Source organism: Leptinotarsa decemlineata, unplaced genomic scaffold (genome assembly GCF_025532065.1).
Source record: "Leptinotarsa decemlineata unplaced genomic scaffold, Ldec_3_MD MMD2_P_RNA_scaffold_2, whole genome shotgun sequence".
Classification (NCBI taxonomy): Eukaryota; Metazoa; Arthropoda; class Insecta; order Coleoptera; family Chrysomelidae; genus Leptinotarsa; species Leptinotarsa decemlineata.
The window spans coordinates 24,991,583-25,013,201 of record NW_027412529.1 but is presented as its reverse complement, the minus strand read 5'-3'; the positions used below and the strand labels follow the sequence as shown (position 1 = coordinate 25,013,201).

General features: G+C 34.3%; 1 long non-coding RNA gene across 1 annotated transcript; it reads left to right on the top strand.

Moving 5' to 3' along the window:
* Window positions 1-19,711: 19,711 nt before the first annotated feature.
* On the top strand, window positions 19,712-20,831 carry LOC141487310 (uncharacterized). Its single transcript, XR_012468323.1, has 2 exons — window positions 19,712-20,255; window positions 20,318-20,831. It is a non-coding gene; the product is annotated as an uncharacterized lncRNA (long non-coding RNA).
* Window positions 20,832-21,619: the final 788 nt, after the last annotated feature.

Below are 21,619 nucleotides of genomic sequence, written 5' to 3'. Positions count from 1 at the left end.
ACAAAGAGTAGATCGCAACACACTTGTTGGAATATTTCTGCAATGAAATCGAATCGAATTTTCAAACTTCTCGTCATTATAAAATGGTCGATTTTTGTAAACCTTTTGCTTTGAATATTTCCATGAAAAATCTACTGGGATGAGATCTGATGAACGAGAAGGCCACCGTGGATCAGTATTTTGTCCCAACCTTTTATCACCAAATTTTCTATTCAACCATTCAGAAACAATTCCAGTAGAATGAGCAGGACATCCATCATGTACAAACCATAATTTATGTAGTTCTTGAAAGCTCATATTATCCAATAATTTCGTTAGTTCGTATTCCAAAAACTGTAAATAGATATCACCAGTTAGGTTGTGGCGAAACAAAATGGGTGTTGTTAACAATACCACACCAAACTATTGTTTTTTGATAATATTGGTTTTTATTTTCAATGAAAAAATTTGGATTTTCGTCCGACCACCGCCTACAATTTTGGGAAGAGACAACGCCATTTGTTGTGAACGTGACTTCGTCTCAAAAAAGAATATTAAAAAAAATCTGTTTAAAATCTGTTTTTCCGTTAACCAGCTGTCGCACCTCTACGAACGACAACGCGATTTCTAACACGGTTTGGGCGATAGCAACTGAAAATCGATCGTTCAGACTAGGACTTGAACCACCGACCAACACGGCAGTCAATTCGAGTGAGTGAACAAAGCACCCACGTCGAACCGCCTGACTACCAACCGACCTATGTATGTTTATGGACGACATATGTTTATGGAAATCATGTTGATCTTCTATTTGTCCTTGAACTCACATGCAGAAGTCATACCGTAAGTGATAGTCTCGTTCTTGAAACTCACAAATGAACATAGAATTATAGGCATGCTATTTATTCTTCTTTAAAAATCTTTCCAACAGAGCTTTGTTTTACACCCGTATAACTAGAAATTTATTGTGTTGATCTTCACATATTGAAATTAATTCTGAATTCTCGGCTAACGTTAACTGTCTTGGAGGTATTCGAAATCAAATAAACTTGTTAATCGAACAATAATAATTCAAGAATGAGAAATTAATTTCACCAAACTGTCATGTTTTCTTTCAACCCTCGTTTGTTTTGTGCCATGGTTATCCGCAATAGTTTTAAAAGGATTTCAGGTTTGTCGATTTATTCATTAACATTTATTTCATTAACATTTCAAATACAAAATGTTCACATCAATGGAAAGTTTTCAAATATGCATATTATCATTAACGATGTTTTACATTGTCAAAAAAATGGTTTGCGAAATTTTAAAGAGCACCTGAATATCGTTGCAACAAACATGAAGTTAGTGATTCACTAAAAAATTGAAAATCTGGGTTGATTTCATAAATATTCTTGAATTTGAATAAAACTATGCTCAACTGATTTGGTTGTGATTACTTTATTGAAGTGCTGAGGATGATTATAAAAAAAATACAAATTGGGAAATCATTAATGAAAACAATGAAAAAATAATTTGGGCGTCCATGTTTTGGTATGTAGGCATAACTTACAATAGTAAACAACTTGCCTCAATAACATTTTGCTGAATTTTCTGAAATAAGTACAGTGCTTTACTCTCGTAAAATTTTTATATATTTTGACCTACCTTGTATGCTAGTTGACTAGCAATTGTGAACCTAATATAACCAACTTTTGGCAATATTTGTATTTCAGTTGTGCAGATAATTAAAAAAATTCCCATATGTTGCACACCTAAATCAACACACTGTAGGTATATTTCTTCGGTTAATTTGAATAAGATAGCCTCACTCAAACATTTTTTGATGATTACACAAGATCAAGTAGAACTTGTTAACAATTTCCGCAACATATAGCTCAGATAATTGTTTATCGGTTTCGACAAAATGATTTTATCATTTGAATTAAAAAAAAATTGTTTGCCACTTGCATCGGTAACTAACTATAATGTGCTATAAAGTATGTATTCCTCAATTGAAAAATGTTATAGAAGAATCATAACATAACTGAGAGTTTGAAGGTGGTTGACAATGTTTCGTGGTGTATTTCATCAGTTCGGACTTCCATTGTCTGATAAAATATAAATTGATTTGAAATACCTACAAAAAAAAATTAAAAAGATTAACCGAAAATAACTATTTTATTGAACAAAAAACTGGAATTACAAAGAAATAACATACAAGCTACAAATATCATTAAAAGCTGAAAATTAAAAATATTTTCAACAAACAATGAAAAATAAAAATCAAAGGACTACAAAACAAGTTACGTCACGACGTTTCGATTGTTATTAGGGGAGACGTTTGTTAGACAGTGAGACGTTTTTTGCTTAACGCAAAATGAACAAGTAATGTGTAAATAATAAATGTAAATAAGGATGATGTGTATAAAGTAATGAATTATCTATCAGAAATCATCTAGTAATTTTATTAAATAAACATGAAAATTTCATTATTATCATGAAAAAATTATTGTAATTCGTCTCACTGTGTACCACTGTGTTGGGTACAGTGAGACACACTTAATATAATGGTAAAACATCGAATGGTAACTAATAAAGTAATATTTGAAAATGATAATAGTTAACGTATATTAATGTTATTGAAATTAACAGAGAAACAGAGATATCGGCTTAACCGTTTTGTCGACATTGTAATTGGTGCGGGCAACAGCATCATAATGTCAGACAAGTTCACCATTGCAACATCTGGAAAACTAAACCCATTTGTTTTTTCTCGTTTTCGTAGAAAAGAGACTTTATAATCTCCAGTTGAATCTTTGTTTGTAGATATTTGAGCTACATAATGCATTTGATTGGAAAACCGAACAACAACATAATCATTTACAGCAGGTTCTCTACCTAATTCCTCAATTTCTGAAAACGATTCCAAGTCATTTGAATCATTTAAAAGCCCCTACAAACAAATATTTTAAAGAAGAAACATCAAAAAATTTTAAATAACTTTATATATCTTACCTCAGAATCTGATTCTTCGTTTGACGAATCAGAGCTCTCCTTACTTTTAGCATTTCTTCTTAGTTGCTTGTTGTTCTTTGAAAACAAGTCCCTAGTTTTCTTTTTTTTTTCGTTCAATTTCATTTTGTTTTTTAATTCTCTTTGTAACGACAATTCAGCAATAAGCATTTTTTCAGGTGTATCTGTCATAATCGCACTTTTTCCTCGTTTACGACCTTGAGCTGTTTGTTTTCTCGGTAATGCCTTAGGATACCCTCTGAATGCTTTAGGAGAAATGAAAATATTTTCTTCCTAAGGCATATTTGCAACTGTTTCTGTAGATGTGGTAGGAACATTAGTGGAGTGCTTTCGTGTGCGATTCGTGGTTATCGCATATAACCAAGGTTGGATTTTTTTTGGTGCTGTTGGTATATTTTATAAAGTGATTTAAAACTCCAGGAAACAACTCTGTTGTCATCCATCCAGATGGACTAGCAAGTCCAAGACCTGCTGGAGCTCCTGTGAGCATGTGTTGTTAAATTTTTTTTTTGGGAATACGAGCACAGGAGGAATAAACATACCTACTCCTGAAATAAATACAACAGCAGTTATAAGTTGCCCTCGTTCAGCACTAGTACATTTATTTAATTGTTTAACTCCTTTCTTGGCAACAACTTTTTTAGGTTTCTGCACCGTTGTCAGTCCTGTTTCGTCAAAATTGTATATTCGAGAACCATCTGATATCTGTGGTAGCCTTTCGTAGACTTTTTTCAAATTATCAAAAAACATGTGAATATTGTGTTTATTAAATGAGACTATTCTCGATAGACTACAAGCTTCAGGTGTTCTAATGCTCAAGTTGTTGTTACGATGTAAAAATCCCCTTAGTCAGTCTTTACCCGCACTCTCATACTTTTTCCAACCATCAGGTGTTTTTAACTTATTCATTAGTGCTATTTCGTAGGCCAACGTTCTCAACTCTTTTGTTGACAAACCATAAGCCATTTTACTACATTCTTCAAGATACCCAGCAAGGTCTTGTTCTTGTTGTGTAGTAAATATTTTCCGAACATAATAATGTGGGGTGGTTCTTATATTACCCTCTGGATCTATTTTTGACTTCTTAACGTACCTATGCAGCGTTTGAAATGCAATATTTGTTTTTTTTTGCTGCCTCTCGAAAAGACATTTTTTGTTCAATAACTAAATTAATAGCTGCAGCCATTTGCTCTGATGACGTTTTCCCAATTTTTCGTTGCGTATCTTTTGGCCTTCCCATTTTCAAAGGAAACTAAAAAAAAAATTAAAACGTCTGAGGCGTTCTATCGCCCTATGGTACACAATGAGACATGTCTCACTGTGTACTTCCTTGTAGTGTCTCAGTGTGTACATTTGCAGATAAAAACTAAAATGGCTACCAAATATTTGAACACGTTATAAACACCTTTGAACTATAAATACTTTTGGTTTGAAACATCAGCTTTAAAGGTACTTACTCAATAAATTTTCGGAAAGATTTTCTGACACATCAGAAGGTCTTCTTAGTCAACTAGTACGTAATCTTCAATGAAAAAAAAAAATACCAGTTGATCACCTCACAATACCGACTGAACATGAACTAACAGGAGTAAAACGAAGTGACTGGGTATATAATTATTAACTGACGGTGTTGTCAAACCTCAAAAATCTCAAACTGTTTAGGAAAAATGGACTGTAACCCACTCTCCCCTATCCACAATCGTGTTCGGTTAATCTTTTTAATTGTTGTTTCAGGGATCTCGAATCAATTTATATTATATAAGACAATGGAAGTCCGAACTAATGAAATAACTGAGAGCTCGAAACAAAAATGTCTTGAAACAACTCCATAGCAATCGAGCAGAAGGACATCGCGGCATTAAAAAACCTTCACACGAGTGAGAAAGAGATATTTTTGCGTCATCTTTGGTTACTAGATACGAAGTGTGTTCAAGACTACATTACGATGAAAGATGGAATTGAATCTGTACTGTTAGAGAAATGGATGCAAATATTGGAAATTGAGTAGTACCGAGATTTGAGGTATCAAGCTGGTACCAATATTCCTGCTGGTGTATAAAAACGCAGTCCACGAAACGACAGATTTTTTCCGTCGATAAAGTAAAACGAAAATAAAACTATTCTCAGGCATATCATTTGGTTTGCCATTCAATGAAAGCATACACAATACTCATATAGCAAGTCCGTTGAGTAAAGTATGGATCGACTAGAAAAATTACTAAACAACGACTGAAGCTATTAGACTGTGTGTTCTAACCTTAGAGAAAAAGACATCGGTTTCAAGATACATAAGATATAAAAATGCCTCCACTCAGTTACCAAGAAAATATCGTACATATAATAAGATGAGGATCATCCCAGATAATTACATAAAAATCCAATACACGAGTTACCTGTAATCAAGAATACAATATCTTGTTCCACTCATTCACACTTTCAAAAACCCATGCACTATTAGCGTGAACAATATCTTGAATAAATTGTTTTCGATGGACTGGCAAATAATGAAGGCAAGTTATCTCTAAGACATGCTTATTGTTTTTTATAGAGATCAATTTCACTATCAGTTGTCAAATACCAGTCACCAATATCAATTACCAATCATGAATATTTTTTGAAAATGAAATTTCAATTTCAAATTATCGCACAACAGTTTCTCTCCGAAAACATTATTTCAGAAAAAAAGTGTTGAGAAATGAATGCATATTTCAATTTCAATTAAACGTGCAATTTGTGTTTCGGAATACCTATGTATGGGTAATCAACATGTACGAGTTCAGATTTACACTCCTTGATGAGGTTGATGAATGAACCGACAAAAGGAAAATTCACTTTGTTTCATTTTCAATCAAACCGCCCAAAAAGGACTGACTACACAAGGAGAAATAATTTGCTGTGTATAAATTCAAATTAGCCGGATTATAGTCAATATACAGACGTTTTATGATGTTACATATTTCAGAGGAATAATGCTTCAATTTTCAGCAGGCGGTGTAACTTGAATTTGAATATCCTTTAAAGGAGCTAATTTGTTGTTCTTCATTTGTTTTTAAACCAGTTTCGTATTAGTACGAAGGGAAATACATGACATGACTTGCAATGAATAATAATCATAAAGTAATTGAACATTTTTTTGCGATACTTAACAAAGAATGAAAATTTGATGAGATACAAATTAAGTACGTTACCATTGGTAATTGTATTATTATTGAAGAAATGCAGTTGTTTGAGTTATCAATTTTACGCTCATATACATTGTGTCTCGCCAAGAGTTTCATCATTCTACGGAAGATACGGAGGTATTTTCAAGAGAAATGAGACAAATTCGAATTTATCGGAACTGACATTTTTTCAGGGAGCCCTGAGAGTTCCATCACTCTACCTCAATTATTACGGAAGATACGGAGGTGTTTCCATAATAAGTGAGACAAATTCGGATTTTTCATGACTGACTTTTTCTCAGGGGAAAAGCGTATTTGTAGTGAGTTGCTGATCCTGATCACGAATCTGTAGGAGTTTTGAGCCTACTTTGCCGCCAGTATATTTTGCCGTAAAAATGGTTTGTTCCATCGCGAGTGGCGGGTAATGTCATATCATTTTGGTCAACCCCATTCAAGTGGTAGGTACATTTTGGGCATTTTCATCAGTCCTGAGAGTTTCATCATTCTACCTCAATTATTACGGAAGATACGGAGGTGTTTCCATAAGGAGTGAGACAAATTCTGATTTTTCAGGACTGACATTTTTTCAAAAAAAAATGTGTATTTGTAGTAAGTTGGTCATCCAGATCACGAATCTGAAGAAATGTTGTGTCTATTTTTCCCCTCAGTATGTTTTACCGCAAAAATGGTATATTTCTACAACTACAAAAATTTGGACTCATCACTTCAAAAAAAGTTCTGTGGACGAAGTCATTATCATGCTTTCTATGATTTCGAAAATGAATATTAATTTTCTTTATTTAGAAAAATGTTCATTGGGTTGGCAAGATGTCATATAGATTTATTATGTTAGTCAATGTTTGTGACCTTGTGTTCTTGTTTATTCCACATGAATTGACATATTCTATCGCCATTGACGAACATTATCTATTTATAAGATTAACCTCCAGCATATGACATTTTTCTGCGTTAAAGAACTGTTTTTTGTTAACAATTACTAATGCACGAAAATACTTTTGGTCGAATTTCATCTAAGCCCTACTATGCTCAGAGCAACTGGAAACTGAATAAAATCATTGTTTTTCTATAACAGTTTCACTTGTGATTTATTTGTTCATTATAAACGCACTGTTTTGATTCATAAATCTCGCTATCTTCCTATTTGCAACCCTAAACTTGAAAACTTTATCCTTTTTCAAAAATATGGAAAATTCGTTATTCAATGTATTTTCTTGTCTGCATCTTAATTACCATACAGAGTGTTACTCGTTCAAAATCAAAATGATATCGAATCTACAAAAATAACAAAGCTTCAAATTGTGTGCACCTAATTTGAATCAGCCTGTAAATCAGTATATGCAACATATTAGAGTTTGAGTTCCAGTACGATGATTAACACTTTATTAGTTTATGATGAGTCACAAATATGGTACTTACACAACTAACACAGCAATAATTATCAGAAGATAGAAAATTGAGTTCATTTTTGTAAAAGTCAAAAATTTTAAGAGCTTCTTTATACTTTCGAAATGTTAGGAAGTTTGTTCTCACGTAATATCAGAAAAATTTGCCAGCAATGCACAAATCATCTGGACTTTTTTCAAAACTACTAAATTACATGAATCTTTTAACATCTATTGCTATTAGCAATGTTACCTACGTCTACGCGTGTGTCTCTAATTGATGAATGGGTGATAAATTCATTCAAATTCGAAAACCTCATTACATAACATGAATTCCCTGTGAACACTACAATTACACTGTTTACTAGTCGCTTTCCTGGCTTTCGAACATTCTTGTATTGTCGCCATCGCCTTCAAGTATTTTTGCAATTGAATTCTAGTATTTTCATATTCGTCTAACAAAATCTATCCAGTTCTGCTTCAGAAAGCCATCATATAGCGAAACATGTATCTCAGATAGTTTTCAAAAAGTATTAGACCCTCATGAGCGTACCAATGTGATGTCAAGTTTCGTTGTCAACTAAAGCAGGACTAATATTCAGATTGGATTACAGAGATCGTGTAACCCCTTCAATCAATCAATTGAATTGGTTGAAAATGCAAAACAGAAAAGAATTGCATTTCGCCTGTTTCATTCACAAACTGATAAAAACACAACAACCCACTTATTTGGTAAATAAACTCCTTCCCAGACATCAGAAACACTCAAGAATAATTTTGACATTCCAAATCATAACAGCACTATCTATAAACGATCCTTCATGTATAATGCTGTAACAATGTATAATTCATTCAGTGAATCTTTGAAAAATTCATCACTATTGCTACTCAAAAGTAAACTCAAAACTGAATTGCTCAGTCAACAGTGATCCCAACATAAACATTTGTGTTTCATTTTACTATTGTCCTGAAATTGCCATTCATTTTTTGTAATGTTTCTTTTTTTTTAAACGTGGTTTAGTTGAAGAATAGCGCTTTGCTAAACTACGCCACGTAAAATAAAGAACATTTATTATTATTATTATAAGATTATTATCAGATGAATTCACTTCATTTGATTCTAACGAATGCAAATCATCTACTGATATGCTATGTATAGTCTGGAATATCGCAATTAACAGTTTCGTGGAGATCGAGATCGTCAATTAAAATAAAAGAAGAGATATAATGACGATGGAAGTGACTTATGAAATGAAAAGTGTACTCTGGAGGTTAGGAATGCACAGAAGTTGAATGAAGTAAAAGATGAATGAGCCAATGCACAGTGGAAATTTTGTAAAGAATTATGTGAAATATAACCATTGAAATAATGATTATGACTGCGGGATATTCATAATACTGGATATAGTACTACAAAGATTCATTATTGTTCAGCTTCGAGTTGATCCTGTCCACGAAAAATTATAAACCATATTCAATAATTACTTCAAAATTTTTTTCTTGAGGGGGATATATCATACTAAATCATTACATGACAAAATGCTGCGATTGTTTTTTCCTGCAGAATCAGTCTTTTTCAGCATATTTTCTAATGTAATCGTTTTGCAGTAACATCAAGTAGAAAACCTACCCATCATGAATTAATTTTCTAGAGTATTTTACGTCGTGGGTATTTTTTCGCTTTTCTGGTTTAAGTTTCAACTCGAAAATACAACACCCTATTCAATTCAGTACTGATATCGTCCGTGATTTAACCATATGGCTGCAACAGAATTCCATAATAGGAACGTGTTAAACGACACTTACCAAATTGAGAGCCGCAATGAGTTCAACCAATATATGCATACTTAGGTTCACCAAATGTGGTTTCTTGAAAACAATATTTCGCGTCTTTATATGGTTCACTGATGAAGATTCGCAGTGTATTCCTATGTGGGAATGCATAATGAGGATACACGCATAATTTCACAACTGGAAGATAGGTAGAGATTTTATTTTATTCACGGTTTGTACGTTAAAAACTATTGGATATGTAAAGACAATTATTAGGGTGCATTGATTTTCTTAAAAAAATCTCCAATCTAAAATCTTATTCGATCGAAAAGTAAAACAACGGAAGAAGACCCCATGAAGTATCCAGAGAAGCCAAAAGATGGAACATCTATTGCAATGTGCGATTACAAACATATTAAAAAAAATGAGGCAGTTTCAGATGAAAACAGATCCTGGAATATTAAGTTCACAAATGAAATGGAAAAGAATTAAAAAAATATACATGGACGTTTTGATCATTAGAAGTAACCAGGTTCTAATATGATAGCTATATAAAGAAAATCAATATTTATGATATACTCCTGATATCTCACAAGATTGCCTGCAAACAAAATGGCAGTACCTAAATTTTTTTCCATAAGCTTGTTACGTTGAGTAACGAAATATACAAAAAAAATATTACGGATATAGCTGAGTATCCTTCAAATATAGCAAATAATAAATAATGAAATAATGAATAATGAAAGTTGATTAAATCTCTGTATGAATGAATATATATAAACCACCCCTTCAAAACTTCGGACGTGAAAGATAATTCGAAAATGAAAATCATTCTCACTGATATATATCTCGTTAGATGTGAGAAGCTCTTTCAACAATTTTTTTTCTCTTAAAGCCATGTACTCTCAACCACTATTGAATTAACATTCATCTCAACGTGTTTGATATTACATAATTTTTTCATGTTGTTTTGGTGGAACAAAAATCCTCAGGAAATGCTATGAAAATTATCCAATAATTTGAATTCAGTATTCAACATTTATTTATTGAATGTCACACAAAATACCAAAATCATATTTCACATATACTTATCATAGTTAACTCATGTTTCGATCATTGTTATAATTGCTACTAGTCATGGAATCTAATTTCCGGTAACATTAGTGCGAAACATGCATCCATTCAAATACTCGTATGCATACCAAGTAGTGGTTAGTTGTTAACAGTATAATTTGATTTAATACCTTCTGTTATGGTATGAGAAGAATGAATCTCATTCATATTTCCATAACAAACATATTTTTCTGATGTATTTGAATTTATATGGTTTATTTTCATAAGCTCATGCTCAAATCAGAACTGTCTGTTGTTTTGGCAGTAACAGATGTCAATGTTTGACTTTTTTGTTTACCAGTGACAATTCATCATGGTAGAATCGTCAAAATCGAAGGTTTGATGAGTTTTTATATTCCATATTCATAATTCTCATTTCTGAAATTATTTGTTGATTTTTGCGGGATTCCTGAAAGAATTCTAATAATGTGATCAACAAAAGTATGATATAATAATACTATAATAATGGGAAAGAAAGTTTTTGGTTTTCTACTACTCCATCTTGATACAAAAAAGAAGGATGAGGGAGTCTTCCAAAAAAAGGAAGGAAGTAACTCTATACATGGATGTGTAGACCATGCAAAGAAGTAACTTTCAGACAAACTGAAAGAAAGTCCTCCTGAAACAGCTACTTTCATATAAACTTTGAATTATACGAAAGAAAAAATTATTTCGAAACAAATACTTCTATATGAACATTGAATTATACAGAAGATACTTTTCTCTACTCAGTTCGTATTTCAAACATTCTATAATAATAACTATAATAATGATTTGCTTTTCTGATACATTATTCATATGTTAAGTTGGGGGATCTGAAGTGAGTGGTTTCTATTCGACGTTCCACTGCAACATAAGAAGGATTTATTATTCACCCATTCAACTCGACCAATAAATATAATTTATTCGATTACTTTATTTGGTGAACGATTTGTCAGATCAGCTGACAGAAGTGTTACTCTGCTTGGATAGGTATACAGATTGTACTCTCCTACCAGGGCCTGAATCTTCTTGTCGAAAATAATCCTCTACAAGGTTGACGGACCTAGTGAGGACGTGATCGGCAGTCATGATGCGACTACACCACCCAAGTGAAGCTCTCCTGTGTGGTGCAGTCCAGAATCGTACTTTATTTGTCTTGTGTTCGAAGTGCAAGTTTCTCACTTTAATATTCACAACAAACTTTTCATTTGAGAGTAATCTCTATGTCAGCTATTTCTAACGATACATCAGATTCATGCAGGGCTTTTTCGCATCTAATTTTGTTGAATCATCGTTTGAGAATTTGCATATGCAGGACCTACCCAAGAAGGGATAGTTTCTTCTTCTAATGCAGTTTCCATTTCTGCTACTCAAGAATTTGGTTGAAGGTCGAAATCTACGCTTAACAGTAGGATTTCTGACTGGCCACTGTCAACTAAGGAAACACCTCCATAATATGGGGATAGTGAACATACCTCTATGCAGTTTCAGAAAACTGAGAAGCTCCTACTCTTGATCCAATATTACATAAAAGACAGTTGGGGTTGTTTGGTGTACCTTCACCTCCTCTATGAATTCAGCTGAAAACCTGGAGAACCGAAAAGCTTTGTTACTTCATCCTTCGAAACAGGATAGCTGGGGTCATTTAATCGATTTCCATCTCCTCCGTAGACTCGGGTTCGGATTTTTTCATACAAATTGGTCCACAGGGTTCCACGAGTATCTGGAGGAAAGAGGTTGCTACGGCGCTGCCACTCATTATCGCGACAAGGATAATACAAGGACACTGCCATAATAAAATTTTTGTAAATCATATATGAGTTTTTCTATTATGAAGGGTGTCTAATAAATTAAGTTTCTGAGATATGATGGGGTTGGCCAATACCTGATGTAAATTTGTAACTTATTCAAGTAACACTTCAATGTAAGATTTCCACTAGACAGTGTACGCAAGCGCAGCAGGTTTTCGTTATCAATAGGTTTATCAAGCGTTTCCATACAATTAACAATTTGATTCATTTGACTTTATACCCAGGTAATGACTGATAACTTCACCCGAGTTCGAAATGAAAAATATTTGTAATTTTGAAACATCAAATAAAATAATTATTCCAACTCATCGAATGAACATGTTCAATATAATAACAATTTGAGTCATATGACTACTAGATGACCTGAGTTTGAGTAAAATGTAATTGAAAATTTAAATGAACACATTTGAAAACAGATTGAGAATGTGGAAGTAGTCTTCACATTCAAAACACTATTACTCTGTTCTTGTATTCTTTGGGAAAATCTCTTCCCCGTTTGGCCAATACAAAGTTCAGGGCAAGAACCACGAGTCCTATTCAAACATCATCATATCCAGCGTGTAAAAGCTTTTCAGCAACAAGACTATAAACAAAAAAGAAATATTTTGTAAAGAAATGCTCAGAAGAATGAGAGCTGATCGGAATTTTTCAATTCACTTTCAGGAATGGAAGAATCAAACTCAAGGCGTGACATAATTCACGCTATTGAATATTAGAAAACCAACGAACAGAAAGGAACAATAGCTCTCAGCCCCAGTTTAGTTTTAATTCATGTGCTGTAGTATTAGACGGGAATAGTCCTTACGATTTTTGAAAACCAATCTTCCAGTCTTGCTATAAGAAGTAACTTCAAACTGAACAAAAATATGTGCTTTCATGTGATTTTTATAAATACATATAAAAACAGATCATTTTCATTTATTTTTTTCATTGAGGTTACATGAAAGGTTATGTTCATGAACGATAATGTAAAAAGAATTGCAGAAACTAATATGTAATCATCTGAAATCATACGGTATAGATTTGAAATTGTCATTTCACATCACTTTCAATTATTGTCAGAATGACATAAGTATGAGAAATATATTTTACATCACTATGAATCAATATTTTTATCTGTACTTCAAACTCTGTACTTTAAAAACTCATAATTCAGTTGGAAATGAGAAACAATAGGTGAATTCGAATTCACAAAATGGATACAGACCAGTTCCCAATAATCCAAAGCTATATCGAATGAAGAGCAGATATTTCAGAGTGTAAAGAATTTTGAACAATGAATTATAAATAACAAACAAGAAAAAAAACTCGTTGATATAAAACTGGAATAAATGCATAGTAGGTAGATATATTATTGAATATAAAAATAATATTTTCAGACATTTCGAATTGTTCAAAAATATGGCCACTCTACCCCAAAAAATTAAAAAAAAAATATTCATTACATATTATTCGAAAATATTCACAAATATAAATTGAAATCCAGAGAAAAATAATTGTTTTTGGTAATCTCCATGCGTTATTGAGAATTTTAGATGAGAGGCTCTCTTATGGGATCTCAACAGGGTTTGCCAAGACTGGCTCTGAGGAGATTAATGGTAAATTTTCTCAATAAATTTCATTATGAAAAAGTATTCATCTATCTCATTGATCTAATAATGAAAAATTATTCTCTGTGAATACATTTGAACCCATAGGTATAAAAATGATCAGTAATCAAATCGACTACTAATTTTTCAAACATTAAATATATAACAGTTCAGAAATTTCAGGTAAAGTTCAATATATTGCTTGCATTGGTTTCTAATGATACTTTCAGAAGGTGTAGGGTGAACCAGCGGTCGCTTCTGGATGCGGGCCTGTATGCCACTTCAGAGAGTAAGGGTGAGACCCGCAGGTGATTCTCCGAGTCCACAGAACAGAGTCTAAATGACTATATAAAATTTGTGGACTTGTGGAGTTTCATTATATCAATTTAAATTATTCAAATATATATTTTTCAGATATTAACACTATTATTGTTTTGCGGCATAGCTCAATTAGGATTATTGGATCAGGCTTTAATAATTTTTGGTTGAATATATACTAAATATTTGCTTTCCGTTGGAAAGCAAATATTTAGTATATATTCAAAATATCAAAAGTGTACACTCAACGTGATCACGTAGAGGTAACAACAGTTGGTAAAATTTGAGTTATTTCTGTCTAAACAAGATTCTGAAGAAAAGTGTTTGGGGACCAGTAATATAATCTTGTTCAGTTTGTTCCACGAAATTGGTCTATATTCATTTCGTAAAATTTAGAGATACAAATAATAAGAAGAGATCTTTGCAGTTATTTAACTTATGTTGGCTCTGGGAAACAGAACCATAACTAGCTAGTGGAAGTCTCCCAACTTAGACTCGCTCATTTTCTTTTGAAGTTGGTGGCGCCCTATATATATATTTAATTTTTTTCTCTATCCGGTATAGAGAGTGTTTGAGTTCAACCCACCCTATACCCGACTGAGCTGCCGTGCAATCTTTTGCGCGTGCCTCTTGAGCGTCTGTTACCGAGCCCTTCAGAAATTAGCTAACCTGTTAAGAAATAACTAAGAACCATAAGTTCTTTTTTTTTTTTTTTGTTATTTTCGTTTTGTTTTGTTGGCACGTGGCAAATTTGGCGCCCAACGTTTTTTTTAGTAGTCATTTATGTGCCCAGCGATAAACGCCTTTTAATTTTTTTTGTATGTTGATGAGTGGTTCAAAACTGTTACGGTCACATTTTTTATTTTTAGTTGGATTGCCAACGGTCCCCTGAGGTCTATAATTGAGGTGCGCTTTGCAATAATTTTTTTTTGTTAGATATAATATACTTTAGATAGGTTAACAAATTTCAACTTTGATTTTGGGAATTTTCGCACGATTTCCATCGGCGTTTTTCCCCTCCGTTTGCTATATTTTGAAACCGGACTTGATCACTAAGTAAGATTTAACAATTTTTTTTTCTCTTCCATCTCGACTTCAAAATGGAAGGAAAAGTTGAAATTAATCGACTTGATAAGGATGAATTACTCTACGAACTTGCTATTAGAGGTGTTACAGATAAAACTACGGTAGATTCCATGAGAAAGTGCTTACGAGGGTATCTTAAACTAGAGAAAACAAATCCAAATCTTGTTTTACCGGAATATCCCTATTCATTTGTTGAGGATTCGGACTATATTTCTCGTAAACTCATAGAATTTAATACTACGGTGAATGATTTTGCAGATTTTCAAACAAGTAGTTCTTTTTTGAAACTTAATACTACACTTTTGCATACATTCAATCGGGCTGAACGTATGACGGTCAGCTCTAATGAAGAAAAGGTCCACAAATCAAAATTCTTAGTAGAATTAGTGACTTTACAATCTAAACTGAAAGCTCGCGCTCGTAAGTTTAAAAAAATTTCTCAACAGGGTGGGTCACCAATAGGTTTGAGCGCTCTCGTGTTGTCGTCTGCCAGTGGTAGTTCGGAAAGCGAAACATCCAGTGATGATGAAAATCCAATTCGGTTACCAGCTCTGAATTCTACTGTACAGATTCCGCCAGTTGTGGCCTCCTCAGCTTCTGTACCGGTTTCTAAAAGTTTGATGGGGATAATTCTAAAATATCCCTTAGTGCTTTTTTAGAAAATATAGAAGAAATGTATATTTCACGAAACGTGTCGAAAGTTCAATTATTTAATTCAGCTAGTGACTTATTCACTGGAAAAGCCCAGATTTGGCATAGATCAATTCGTAATCGAGTTTCGTCGTGGTCAGACTTAGTTTCCGAACTTAGATCGCAATTTCAGCCAGCAAATTTCAATGAGAAATTGTTGGAAGAAATCAAACAAAGAACTCAAGGATCTCGAGAAAATATTGGGATGTACATTGCGGTAATGACGAATATGTTTAATAGACTCACAGTAACAGTTAGCGAGTCCGTTCGATTAAAGATTTTGCTACAAAATATTTCGCCTTTTTATCAAAGTCAACTAGGTCTTGTGAGAGTCGACTCTGTTAATCAATTACTGGAAATTGGTAGACAATTAGAAGCGCGTAAAGAATCTATTGAATCGTTCGCGCCTCCACCTAGCAATCGGAAAAATTTAATGGAACCGGATCTTGCTTACGTTTATGCTAATTCGGAAATACCGTCTACTTCTCGGGACGAGTGTACCGTTCATGCTGTCTTTGTTTGTTGGAATTGTAAATTGTCAGGACATAGAGCTAGGGATTGTGAATCGGTTGAAAAAAGTAAATACTGTTTTCGATGTGGTACTCCTAACCATACTGTTCGTACTTGTCCTAAATGTAGTAAAATCTCGGGAAACGGCCAAGGGGGTCGGTAAATGACCGTAAGTCGATCTCCTCTTTACAGACGGTCACCAGATCTCACAGTACTCCTTTAGAATTTGAAAAACGCGCAATCTTAGATTATATTTTATCACACGTTCGAAATGATGAGCGGCCATATCTCAATGTGTCTATCTTAGGTGTTGACATATTAGGTCTTTTAGATTCAGGTGCATCCCATACTATAATAGGGGGTCCTGGATGGGACATATTGAGTAGACTCAGTTTGTCTTTAGATGTAAATAATGTGGTGTCATGTACTGTCGCGAATGGTAATGAATGTTTTAGTTTAGGAACCGTATATTTACCAATTAGGGTAGAAAATAAAATTGAATTGATTAAAGCTTTAGTTATACCGTCATTGCCTCACAAATTGATTTTAGGTGTCGATTTTTGGAAACAAATAGGGTTAATTCCAAATTTACGTCGAGATGAGTGGGTTTTTAGCGATAAAATGGAGGTTGAGGTAAATTCGGTTGCTCTAAATTCTCGCAGTGATTTATCCAGTAGGCAGTCGAAAGTTTTAAATGAATTCATCGAGAAAGTGTTCTTGGAAATGGGTGACAAGCTCGGGTGTACTAGTTTAATTCAACATGAAATTCGTACTAATGCCTCTCCGTTGAAACAGCGATATTATCCCGTTTCGCCTTACATGCAAGCACATATTGATCGGGAATTGAAAAAATTATTAGATGAAAATATTGTCGAACTATCTGTTAGTCCGTGGGCTTCTCCGATCCTTCTCGTCAAAAAGAAGGATAACAGCTATCGTTTTTGTGTGGACTATCGAAAATTAAATCAAGTTACCGAAAAAGATGCATATCCACTACCGTACATTTCCGCTACCTTGGACAAATTAAGAGATGCTCGATATCTATCTTCATTAGATATCAAATCTGCCTATTTTCAAGTTCCTCTTACTGAAGCCTCTAAGCCATTGACTGCTTTCACTGTTCCGAATCGTGGTTTGTATCAATTCCGCAGACTTCCCATGGGGTTAGCCAATTCTCCCGCTACTTTTCAAAGGTTGATAGACCGAGTTTTAGGTCCAGATCTCGAACCACATTGTTTTGTATATCTAGACGATATTATCATTATTACTCAAACCTTCGAAAAACACATGGAAATTCTAAGAGAAGTATTTGTTCGTTTGAAAAAAGCAAATTTGACTGTAGCTAAAGAAAAATGTCACTTCTGTAGACCTGAACTTTTATATCTTGGTTACGTTATCGATTCAAAGGGTTTACGGGTAGAAGCCGAGAAAGTTAAAGCTATCATTAATCTGCCAGTCCCAAAAAGTGTTTCAGAAGTCCGCCGTGTTCTGGGATTAGCCTCCTGGTATAGGCGTTTTGTGCCCAATTTTTCTACCTTAGTCGCCCCTATCTCATCTTTATTGAAAAAGAACAAATCTTTTGTGTGGTCTGATGAATGCGATTGTGCATTTCAAAAACTCAAAGAACATTTGATCAGTGCTCCAATTCTATCATGCCCAGATTTCAGTTTACCATTCATTATTCAAACAGATGCATCCGGATTTGGTCTTGGAGCCGTTTTAAGTCAGATGCATCCGGATGGTGAGAAGGCTATTTGTTACCTGTCGCGATCATTAACTCGTCTTGAAAGAACATATACCACCACAGAACGAGAATGTTTGGCAGTTCTTTGGGCCATCGAAAAGTTAAGGCCATATGTGGAAGGTTCTAGATTCACTGTCATTACGGACCACAGTAGCTTGGTTTGGTTAAACAAGCTTCAAACTCCTTCAGGTAGACTTGCTCGATGGGCCATAAAGTTGCAACAATATGACTATGAAATAATTCATAGAAAAGGTAAGGAAAATATAGTACCAGATACGTTATCTCGTGCTGTTCCTGTGCTGGATATTCTCTCCACTGACCCTGCCCCGAATGTGAATTCGAATTCTGAAATGTCTTCGGATACCGTGGATCAATGGTATAAAAATCTCATAAGTAAAGTTATCAAGTCACCCCACAAATTTCCTTCATGGCGTGTTACGCAAAACCATCTGTATAAGCACGTTACTCCCTTACATCCCGCGTTAGCTCAGGAAGAAGATTATTGGAGGGAGGTCGTACCTAAACCTCAACGTCGTCCTTTAATAGCGAAAGTTCATGAAGAACTTTGTCATGTAGGTGTTTACAAAACTTTTAATAAGTTATCAAAAAATTATTATTGGCCAAAAATGCGCGCCGATGTACGACGTTGTCGCACTTGTTATGCAGTCAAGCCAAAGCAAAAAGCGCCTGCTGGTTTGATGTTAAGCTCTCAGTTAGGTATTTCGTGTCCCTTTGAACTAATCAGTGCCGATTTAATTGGTCCGTTACCACGTTCCAAATCAGGTTTTCAATATATTTTTGTAGTTGCTTGTTGCTTCAGTAAATTTCCTCTTCTTTTTCCGTTGCGTAAAGCCACTGCATCTGAAGTTACAAAAATTATGGGAAATCAAATCTTTATGGTTTTCGGTTGCCCCAACTCAATTATTGTCGATAATGGGGTGCAATTTCGTTCGAAAGAATTTACGAAACTCATGACTAACTATAGCGTTAATATTAAGTATACTGCCTTGTATCATCCGCAAGCCAACCCCTGCGAACGGATAAATAGGGTCATCAAAACTATGATTCGATCTTATGTAGGAGATAATCATAGAGACTGGGATAAGCATTTACCTCAGGTAGGGTGTGCTATCCGAGCATCTCGACATGAAGTTACAGGGTATTCGCCAAACTTTATCGTTTATGGTAGGGAACTTCAAACAAAAGGTGCAAAAATCAAACCTACTGAAGAGATCCATTTTGATCGTTCCTCTATCAATCTTGAACGACAACAGGCTTTTGCAAAAGTTTTCGACGATGTTCAAAAACGCATGTTGAAGGCCTACGAACATAATAAATCGATGTATGATTTACGTAGACGAGACATTCAATTTATTGTTAACCAACCTGTCTGGCGTCGAAATCATGTACTTTCCGATAAAGGTAAATATTTTGCTGCGAAGTTAGCTCCAGAATTTGTAGGTCCATTTATAGTCTCTAAAGTGGTGTCCCCTTGGACTTACGAATTGAAAGATGAGTCGGTCGTCACCGAGTGGACAGTCCTCCGAATTCTTAGGATCCCAAAAGATTTTGGGAAAATCTTTTAAAGTGGGGGGAGAATTTGTAACGGTTCAAAATACATTTAATTATTTTTTTATTCGGTTTCAGTTTTACTTTATTTTAGGTATTCATTGGAATCGTAGCCACAGTTCATTTAGCTCGGATGTTAAATGGGTTGCATATTCTTGGTGGACAGATCCATATTCATAAAGAATCACGGGTTGCCGCAGTACAATTTATTTATCAGTTCTCGGTATGGAGAAGAAAAAAAAAAGCTTTCTTTTTTCTACAAGAGATAAAATTAAAACAGGTCGGATTTTGCGAAGTAGCAGTGCTGATGTGTAGGAATTTTTCTGTCGTGTTTCAAATTGAAAATTCTCACAAAATTGTGGATTACTGCACTTCTGCTTTCAAGCAACTAATTGCCTATCGTTTCGTCACTTTATTGTGACCTCAGCGAATAGTTTGCTCTTCGTTACGAAGGATTTACGTAAGCCGATAACAACGTCATCAATCGATACTACCCTCAACCAACCAAAGAGGTAAGGGAAAATTAGAAAGCCGGTAAGGCTAAAGATAATTATAACGGGGAATATTTTTTTAGGGTTTTAGTTCTATTCTTAGTCTTAGTCTTCGTCCTGGTCCTGGTCCTAGTATCCATGACCCTAGGTTTTACCGTGACCATTCCGTGACCATCCGATTATTGGGTTTCAATTGGGCTCCCAAACGATTATTTCTTCAATATTCCATAACCGGCCGTTCCATATCTGAGACCGCCTGGAGAAATTGCAACCCACGTGCGAATTATTTGAACGTTCGAGTTCCGTAACGACGATTTCGAGTTGGAGGGCTGTGCCTGCTATTCCGTGTGCCGTTGGACAGTGGAACCATCCTCGACATCAAATTATTCAGATAAGCTGCATGATTTTATTAGATTTCTCTTTCCGTTGGAAAGCAAATATTTAGTATATATTCAAAATATCAAAAGTGTACACTCAACGTGATCACGTAGAGGTAACAACAGTTGGTAAAATTTGAGTTATTTCTGTCTAAACAAGATTCTGAAGAAAAGTGTTTGGGGACCAGTAATATAATCTTGTTCAGTTTGTTCCACGAAATTGGTCTATATTCATTTCGTAAAATTTAGAGATACAAATAATAAGAAGAGATCTTTGCAGTTATTTAACTTATGTTGGCTCTGGGAAACAGAACCATAACTAGCTAGTGGAAGTCTCCCAACTTAGACTCGCTCATTTTCTTTTGAAGTTGGTGGCGCCCTATATATATATTTAATTTTTTTCTCTTTCCGGTATAGAGAGTGTTTGAGTTCAACCCACCCTATACCCGACTGAGCTGCCGTGCAATCTTTTGCGCGTGCCTCTTGAGCGTCTGTTACCGAGCCCTTCAGAAATTAGCTAACCTGTTAAGAAATAACTAAGAACCATAAGTTCTTTTTTTTTTTTTGTTATTTTCGTTTTGTTTTGTTGGCACGTGGCAATCAATATACCCCAGATCAAACAATTAGAAATGAAAAATGTTCAACTCTTTTGGTGAAAGAACAGAGGCAATGGCGGGTTTGAAAAAAAAAACAATGTGGATGTTGCATCCAGGTTATCTAATTTTATTTTCAATTAGTTTTTAAGCTCGAGTGTCCGGGATGTATAGTTCAAGTAAACGATATAGTGCATCCTACCTTCCAACAGTTCCCCTTTGATAATATAGTTAGGGAGCTAACTAATTTCATTATTCAATAATCATTTCTGATTCTATAAGAATCACAATAACTCGAGCTTTCGAGAATGTTTATTCCCTTTATCAAGACATTAACTTGAGGTTATAGTAAAAAGTCAGACGTTGCAATGAGAAAAACAAAGTTAATACTTTTCACCATGTGGAAAAGTGTCAC